Source organism: Bison bison, unplaced genomic scaffold (genome assembly GCF_000754665.1).
Source record: "Bison bison bison isolate TAMUID 2011002044 unplaced genomic scaffold, Bison_UMD1.0 scf7180017864316, whole genome shotgun sequence".
In the NCBI taxonomy this organism is placed as follows: Eukaryota; Metazoa; Chordata; class Mammalia; order Artiodactyla; family Bovidae; genus Bison; species Bison bison.
The window spans coordinates 2,100,541-2,110,018 of NW_011494888.1; positions in this window are offsets into that span (position 1 = coordinate 2,100,541).

Below are 9,478 nucleotides of genomic sequence, written 5' to 3' on the forward strand. Positions count from 1 at the left end.
CATCACTGACTCGATGGATGTGAGTCTGGGTGAACTCTGGGAGTTGGTGATGGACAGGGAGGCCTGGCGTGCTACGATTCATGGGGTCGCAAAGAGTCGGACACAACTGAGCGACTGAACTGAACTGAACTGGGGCTTCCCTGGTGGCTCAGTGGTAAAAAAAAAAATCTCGCCTGCCAATGCAAGAGACACAGTTTCGATCCCTGGGTGTGGAAGATCCCCTGGAAGCGGAAAGGACACCGCGCTCCAGTACTCTTCCCTGGAGCATCCAGTGGACAGAGGAGCCTGAGTGCATGGGGCTACCAGTGCACATGGGGTCCAGTGCACATGGGTTGCAAGAGTCGGACATGACTTAGTGACTCAGCCACCCATCACCGTCATATCCATTTCCCCACATGCCAGGTCCTCTCCAAGCACTGTGGTCTCTTTGGCCCCTGGCCTTCTTGGCGAACTCCTTTGTCATTAGATCCCAGGGTCACTTCCTGTAGAAGGTTCTTCCTGGAGCCTGCAGCACTGCAGTCTCCTGTGCGGTACCACATGGCTCTTTGGGCCCTGTCTGATGGGGCGGTTGTCCCACTGCCCTGTCACTGTTGGTTCATCTCTGAGTCCTCCTTCCTGACTCTGGAGGACTGGGGTAAGGACCTGTCCTCCCCGTGTGCTCCACAGCAGTGTGCCTGGCATAGGGAATCTCCTCAGTTACTGCGCAGTGGTGTGGACGGATGCTGGGTGCCTCCAAAGATGCTCTTCCTCCTTTCCTGTAACCTTCACATCTCCGTCCGGGTGGGGAGTTAGCTTTGTGTGATGAGAGGCATCAGGATCCCTGCACAGGCATACATGCCAGAGTACATGTCAGGAAGAAAGAAGGACTGCGTGACCCTATTTCTCTAACATGACTTTGGACATTGAGACAGAACTCAGCTGATTGAGGACTTCAATGCTGTGGCTGGGCTGCAGTCACCCATGCAGGAACATGCTTGCTCCACACAACTCTTCATCTTGGCTTTAGACGCCCTTAGCTTGTGTTTGGGCATCTCCCTTGTAGCTCAGTTGGTCAAGAATCTGCCTGATCTGCCTGTAGTGCAGAAGACCCAGGTTCAATTGCTGGGTTGGAAGATCCCCTGGAGAAGGAAATGACAACCCACTCCAGTATTCTTGCCTGGGAAATCACATGGACAGAGGAGCCTGCCCGGCTACAGTCCATGGGGTCACAAAGAGTCAGACACGACTGAGCGACTAAGCACAGCACACAGCACAGCCCGTGTTCAGACGTCACCTTCACTACCTAAATACTTAAGTGACTGGAGAAAGAATGGGCTGGTAGAATTTTTCATTTTTCTTTAAAATTGCAAAAGAAAGTCATTTTTAAACCACGTTTGTAAAAGAAGGTTTGTTCTTGTTTAGTCGCTCAGTTGTGTCCTACTGTTGTGACCCCATGGCCCACCGAGCTCCTCTGTCCATGGGACTTCCCAGGCAAGGATACTGGAAGTGGTTGCCATTTCCTTCTCCAGGAGATCTTCCCAACCCAGGGACCCAACCTGCATCTCCTGCACTGGCACGTGGGTCCTTTATTGCTGAGCCACCAAGGAAGCCCAGGTTAAAAAGGTTAGTGTGGGTGTTTTTCACTGATTCTAAGACACAGGAAAGGAAGCTCCAGGAAGATAGCCAAACCAGGGTGGTGGCAGCTGGCTATCAGTTGTCTTGTGTTTTTTTATTTTTGGGGTTTTTTTTTTTTTCAATTCGGACTACTCTTTTTGTTTTTAAGTCTTTATTGAATTTGTTACAATATTGCTTCTGTTTTATGGGGTTTTTTGTGGGGGTGAGGGGTGGCTGTAAGGCATGTGGGATTCTTAGCTCCCCAGCCAGGGACTGAATCTGTCCCGCCTGCCCTGGAAGGCAGAGTCTTCACCACTGGACGGCCAGGGAAGTCCCAAGGCTGTCAGTTTTCAATGTTAGCATCTACGACGTACTGTGTCCGGCCCTCTCCATTCCGCAGCAAGTTGAGATTTCCCACCGCACCTGAGGAATAGGGACCGATCAAGAATGCGTCTTATCTAAGGGGAGGCCTCTGTGCTGCTTACATCACTTCTGCACAAGTGAGAGCCAGTGATGACTCTTTGTAGATGTTGTGACAAAAATGCCGTTGTATGAAGTATAAAATTATTCATCACAGTTGATGGGGAAGCGCCAGCATGGACCCTGCCAAGAAAAAAACAATCATGTACATTCATGTAGTTCAGAACACCCTGACACAAGAGGCCCTTTCCCTTCCAACTCCAGAGCTTCATGGTCAATAGTCCTGTTTTATTATAGGTGAAGAGATAGCAAATAAGATGCCACAAAGCATTTTATTAAAATGCATTTAGATAAAATGCAGTTGTTTGGAAGTAGGGGAAGGGCCAAGCTGAAGAAAGGACCTTTGATGCTTGCTAACTGTTTTCTCTTTCGTTTCATTTATTTTTAAAGTCAAGTATTCTGTGAAAGTTTTCCGAGCTTACCCATGAACCTCAACAATTCGTCTATTGTGGCTGTGGGTAAGCCTGGTTTTGGGGATCTGTGGCCTTCCTTGTTGCATTCTGAAGGACTGTGTTTTAAGCTGGTGGATTTTAGCCCTCGTGATTTATTCTTCAGAAGCTGAAATGTCTTTCTGAGTGTGACGGTGATATTAAGTGAACTCCTCGCGATACCATGTGCAAAGTCTGACAAGCTGAACAAAGTCCATTTGTGGAACGTTTTCCCAGTGTGCAAAGGGACGTGATGCCTTTCTGTTCTTTTGGCGACTCCTGCCTCTTGAGCAGCTACCTGGGGCTTCCACCCCAGTGTGGCTGCAGAGCAGGTGTGGAAGGAAGGAGGCAGGACCTTGGGTGCTGGGGAGGGAGAAGAGTCTGCTGAGCTGCCCCGCGTCCCTGAGAAGCCAAGGGCTTGTGTGGGAGGAGTGTCAGGGAGTCTGGAACAAGCTGTACCTGCCCTGGGACAATTAGGACTCGGGTCTGCACCATGGGACTCCGGGGGTGGGGACAGAGCTGGAGTGGGGCTGGGTACTGGGGAGGCCAACAGAAAACACCCATTCCCAGTGTCGTCAGCCCACCCCCGTGCTCCCGGCACTGGCAGAGCACGCTGAACTAACTGCTGGCTCTCACCGCAGGCCACTGTAAGTAGACACGGCCTATAACTCTGCATTCTATGGCGTGTTGACTCCGCAGGTCCCTGGCAGTGTGCCCGGCACATAATAGACACTTTTGTAAAAATCTGAACTTGAAAGGGCACTGCATGAAATAGGATGAATTCTTAATTAAAAACTGTTAATTCATTCATGTGCATAAATGCTTTCTTTTCAAAAATAAATGTTCACAGAGAGTTTTTACAGTAAAAACGCCTGGATTACAAACAGCCCATAAATGACACATTCTGTTCTCTAAGTGCCTCAGTGACTTTTCAGATGGGGAAGGAGGGGAAGGATGAGTCAGCTCCCTACTTGGCCTGCATGGGGGTGGGGTGGGAGGGGATGCCTCCGCCCCTTACCTGGTAAGGTCTCTGAGGGAACCAGATGCCAGTCCGGAACAGTTACTATGTTTCTAGCCCAGAACATTGATGGACATGATTGGAAAATGATTGGACAGTAGTCTCCTCTTCTCTTTGTCCTGGCCTGCACAGTGTCTTGGAAAGTAGAAACCATGTGGCCAGCTTTTGTTTGAAAGTACGTCTGATTTATGCATCTTAAAGCCTAGTACAATCTCCCATTTACCATATTCTTCCTAATTGCGGGGGAGAAAAAAATGTCATAGTGTGCTCACTGCACATATGCACGAGAACCTCTCCTACTGTGTCTTCTTTCTGTTTCTGTCTGAGGTCCTTGGTCAGCATCTGCACAGGCGTCCCCCCACTCCAGGGAGTCAGACTGACCCCACGCTCTGTCCATGGTGCTCATGCTTCTCAGACCTGTGGTTGATCATTTGCTAAGTCGTGTCCAACTCTTTGCGACTGCATGCACTGCAGCATGCCAGGCTCCCCTGTTCACTGTCTGCCAGAGCTTGCTCAAACGGATATCCATTGAGTTGGCAATGCCATCCAACCATCTCATCCTCTGTTGCCCCCCTCTCCTTTGCCTTCAGTCTTTCCCAGCATCAGGGTCTTTTCCAGTGAGTCAGCTCTTCATGTCAAGTGACCAAAGTATTGGAGCTTCAGCTTCAGCATCAGTCCTTCCAATGAATATTCAGGGTTAATTTCTTTTAGGATTGACTGGTTTCATTTTCTTGCACTTCAAGCAACCCTGAAGAGTCTTCTCCTGCACTGCAGTTTGAAAGCATCAATTCTTCAGTGCTCAGCCTTCTTTATGGCCCAGCTCTCACACCTGTACACGACTATTGAAAAAAACCATAGCTTTGACTATGCTTAAAGCAGAGACATTACTTTGCCAACAAAGGTCCGTCTAGTCAAGGCTATGGTTTTTCCAGTAGTCATGTATAGATGTGAGAGTTGGACTGTGAAGAAAGCTGAGCGCCAAAGAATTGATGCTTTTGAACTATGGTGTTGGAGAAGACTCTTGAGAGTCCCTTGGACTGCAAGGAGATCCAACCAGTCCATTCTGAAGGTGATCAGTCCTGGGTGTTCTTTGGAAGGAATGATGCTAAAGCTGAAGCTCCAGTACTTTGGCCACCTCATGCGAAGAGCTGACTCATTGGAAAAGACCCTGATGCTGGGAGGGATTGAGAGCAGGAGGAGAGGGGGACAACAGAGGATGAGATGGCTGGATGGCATCACTGACTCGATGGACGTGAGTCTGAGTGAACTCCGGGAGTTGGTGATGGACAGGGAGGCCTCCTGGCGTGGCTGCGATTCGTGGGGTCACAAAGAGTCAGACATGACTGAGCGACTGAACTGACTGAAAGTCTGCATTTACTGCATTCTCTCTAATTGCAAAAAAAAAAAAAAAAAAACTCACAGTGTATTTACAGCACATATTCATGAGAACCTGTCTCCTGCTATGACTTCTTTCTCATTCTCCCTGAGGTCCTTGGTCAGCATCTGTCCTCGCCTGCCTCTAGGGAGTTGGAGTGACCACAGGTGCTGGCCATGGTGCTCGCACTTCTCGGATCTGAGCCCCTTCAGAGGAACCATGGCTGCAAATCAGTTGTCATGATTTCCAGTGGTGGGATGGCAGTCACAATGTATTCAACAGAGCTGAAAACAAGATGTGATATAACTTAGAGTAAACTCAAGAAGCATTAATTTCAGTGAAGGATTCTTTGTACATTGTATTAGTAATTTTTATTTATCAAGCCAAGCAGTGCATGTTTGACATACATGTGATCATAAATCCTTGTAACAGTCTTTACTGGTAAGTCTGTTACCAGTAGTAACAGACAGCCTGGTTGTCAGGGGGGTTAGATCCAGGATCCTTGCCTGCTGCTGCTGCTGCTAAGTCGCTTCAGTTGTGTCCGACTCTGTACAACCCCATAGACAGCAGCCCACCAGGCTCCCCCATCCCTGGGATTCTCCAGGCAAGAACACTGGAGTGGGTTGCCATTTCCTTCTCCAATGCATGAAAGTGAAAAGTGAAAGTGAAGTCACTCAGTCGTGTCCGACTCTTAGCGACCCCATGGACTGCAGCCCACCAGGCTCCTCCATCCATGGGATTTTCCAGGCAAGAGTACTGGAGTGGGGTGCCATTGCCTACTCCAGGATCCTCGCCTAGTTGCTCTCAAACCTGAGGCCATGTCTTAACTGTTGGGTAAGGAGCAGGTCAGCTTGATAACTTCTGCTGAAAGAAAACCACAAGATGAGCCACGTAGAGAAAACCATAGTCTCAGGGGGTAATGTGTCATGATCCTGGGCCCCCTAGTTGCTGCTGGAGAGTCACATGTGGGCTGTCCAGGACAGAAAGGCACCCAGCCCTGTGGGGACTGTGTGTCTTTCCTACTGAAGAAATCTGTGACCTGAAGCTGCCTTATCATCCCCAGTACCTCTTCAGTGTTTTTATCCACAAAGTTGGAATGATGATTTCTGCTTTTGAAGACAGATTCATTCATTCAACAATTCATTGGGCATCTAAAGTGTCAGGGAACATGTCAGACTCCACAGAGACATGTTGAGGTCGACAGTATGGTCCGGATGGTATTGGCCTCGGGAAAGACATCAGCACTAGTGGAACAGGAGGAGTGTAGAAACAGACTCATTGTGTTTGACAAGGGGACAAGGCCAGCCACTGAAAAAGGAGGGTATTTTCTATAGATGATGCAAACACAGCTGGATGCCCCTGTGGGGAGGAAATGAACCTTGGTTCTTCCTTACACCACATACAAAGTAACCAAAGTGGGTCCATGGAAAAGCTAAAACTGGAAGGTGCACGAGAATGCTTCTGGTCATGATGGAAGCATTCCACATCTTGTGTATTGTTGTGGTTACATGGGTGCGTAAATCTGCCCAAACCTATTAAAATGCATACCCTAAATGGGTACTTGTATTAATTTGTAAATTACAGCACAGTAAAGTTGATTTTTGGCTTCCCCAGTGGCTCGGCATTTCATGGGAAATAGGTGGAGAAACAGTGGAAACAGTGGCAGACTTTATTTTCTGGGGCTCCAAAATCACTGCAGATGGTGACTGCAGCCATGAAATTAAAAGACGCTTACTCCTTGAAAGGAAAGTTATGACCAACCTAAATAGCATATTCAAAAGCAAAGACATTACTTTGCCAACACAGGTTCGTCTAGTTAAGGCTATGGTTTTTCCTGTGGTCATGTATGGATGTGAGAGTTGGACTGTGAAGAAGGCTGAGCGCCAAAGAATTGATGCTTTTGAACTGTGGTGTTGGAGAAGACTCTTGAGAGTCCCTTGGACTGCAAGGAGATCCAACCAGTCCATTCTGAAGGAGATCAGCCCTGGGATTTCTTTGGAAGGAATGATGCTAAAGCTGAAACTCCAGTACTTTGGCCACCTCATGCGAAGAGTTGACTCATTGGAAAAGACTCTGATGCTGGGAGGGATTGGGGGCATGAGGAGAAGGGGACAACAGAGGATGAGATGGACGTGAGTCTGGGTGAACTCCGGGAGTTGGTGATGGACAGGGAGGCCTGGCGTGCTGCAATTCATGGGGTCGCAAAGAGTCGGACACGACTGAGCAACTGATCTGATCTGATGTGAGTGGCTTGGCAGTAAAGAATCTGCCCGCCAGTGCAGTATGCGCAAGAGATGTGAGTTTGATCCCTGAGTTGGAAAGACTCTGGAGGAGAAAATATCAACCCTCTCCAGTATTCTTGCCTAGAGAAGCCCATGGACAGAGGAGTCTGGCAGGCTACAGTCCAGGGGTCGCAAAGAGTCAGACGTGACTGAGCATGAGCAAAGTTGATTTTAAAAGAGAAATCATATCCTCTGTCTCCCCTGCATAACATTTTTCGATGAACGTCTGATAAAATCCAGGTTCCTTAGTCTGTCCTCTAGAGCCCTAGGAGATCTGGACCCGTCCTCTTTGACACATCTGGTAGTGCCCCATTTGCTTTAGTGGTTGGCTCTTCCTGGAGTGCCCTTTTCTGGGGCCTGGGTGATCCCCAAAGAGCTCCGAGGCCACCCCCTCAGGGAAGTTCTCTAGGACTGCCTCATTTGGCACTCAGGTGCATCATGGTGTGTTTTTCAAAGCATTTGTGGTTATCCGAAGTTCTTATACCCATGGTGTTTACTCTGCTTTTCCCATGAGGATATAACCTCTACAGGAAAGATCTGTATTGTCTGTTCGTCTGTCTCGGGGACCTAGAATAACGTCTGCCCATAGTAGATGTTTCCTGGTGGCTCAGGTGCAGAATCTGCCTGCGTGCAGGAGACGTGAGTTCAACCCAGTGGAGAAGGAAATGGCAACCCACTCCAGTATTCTTGCCTGGGAAATCCCACGGACACAGGAGCCTGGGGGCCTGCCGTGCATAAGAGTCGCAAAGAGTCAGAGAAGACTGAGCAACCAACACTTTCACTTTCATAGTAGATGTTCAGTAACTCTTTTTAAATAGAAGAGACAAGGAATCCAGATTGTGCAGCACAGCAGCGCTAAGATGCAGATTCTTGCTACAGAAAGTAGGGGCACCGTGTAGCTCGTGTTTAGAGCGGCTGGAGGGGTCGGCCTGGAACCTGGGCCAAGACTGAAGGCTGGCGGTCAGCCCAGAAGGCTCCCTCCCTGCTCCTAGGAGGGGGACACGGAGACCCCCGGGGAGGGCCTCAGAGGACACAGAAACGGGGGGCCCGCCCAAGCAGTGTTCAGCAGGTGGAGTTCACAGTGTGGTGTTAGGGACGTTCAGAGAGGAAGAGGGTGATGGTGGAGTTGAGGACTGTCCCTGTGCCTTCCTGCATAGACGGTGCCACAGCCTGTTTGGCAGATTGACCGGCTGGTCTGAGGGCCTGACGCAAGTCCCCACAGAGCATCCTGGTGAGGAAGTGCATGAGCTGTGGGTGGTACTGTCCGCAGGGAGGGGGTCAGAACCAGGAATCTGGCCCAGAGGGTGCTTGGGTGGGAGGTGGCAGGACTAGCCGCAGGGGGAGGAGAGGGGCTGGGGAAGAACAGGGAGCACCGTCAGTGGGGGGTGGAGCACAGAGACCCCACAGGAGGAGAGGCTGGGGAGAGCCGCTGTCACAGTGACAGTTGCCACAGGTCTGGTAAGGAAGAGACTGGTGATGTGAACAGGATCCGCTTCAACAGAGAGCAGGTGGACACCGAGTGTCCCCATTAGAGGAGCTGATGGCAGCTGACGGCTTGCGGCTGAGAGGCAGGAGGCCTCCCCAGTGGGTGGGAGGCGGACAAGGGGACTCAGCCCCGCACCCTGTGGGGGGCAGGCTGTACCACGCTGGGCCACAGTGTTGGTTCTGAAGCTGGAGAGACCATGGAGGGAAGAGGACAGTGGACCAGCAAGCTGGGATCCTGGCTGGGCCGGAGACGTGCCTTGGTTTCTGCGAGCACGTCATGGGTGTAGTTCATCCCCAGTTCTGCGCAGGCCTCTGCGGTGAGAGCCAGGACGTCCCGGGGTGGGTTGCATCCCGCTGGATGCTGGCAGGAGGACGTGGTCTTGGTGGGGGGCGGGGGGTGGTCTGTGTGCCCGGGTGCTGGCCGGGGCAGCAGGGGCAGCCTGAGGGGAGTCAGGAGACCAGGAACCCAGAGAGGGCACTGAGCAGGTGGGGTACAGGGCAGGACGGCTACTGAGAACCTCAGGATGACCTGGAACTTCAGAATTTAGAATGTGGAGAGGAGAAAGGCCCCGGGGTGTGGCCGTGTGCTTAGTGGGTGAGATGGAGGGGAGGGCAGTAGGCGGGGGTTAGATCTTGGGTGAGCAAGTGCAGCCACCCACCATGTCACATCCTACATCCCAGGAGGCACATGAAGATGGAGACCGAGGAGTTCAGTGAGTGACGTCGGGGGGTGGGGAGGGTCGCCGGGGCAGAGGGCGCGGGAGTGGTTGCCTGAAAGGGGAAGGGCGTCCCAGTCAGGGGAGGGACACGTCAGCTG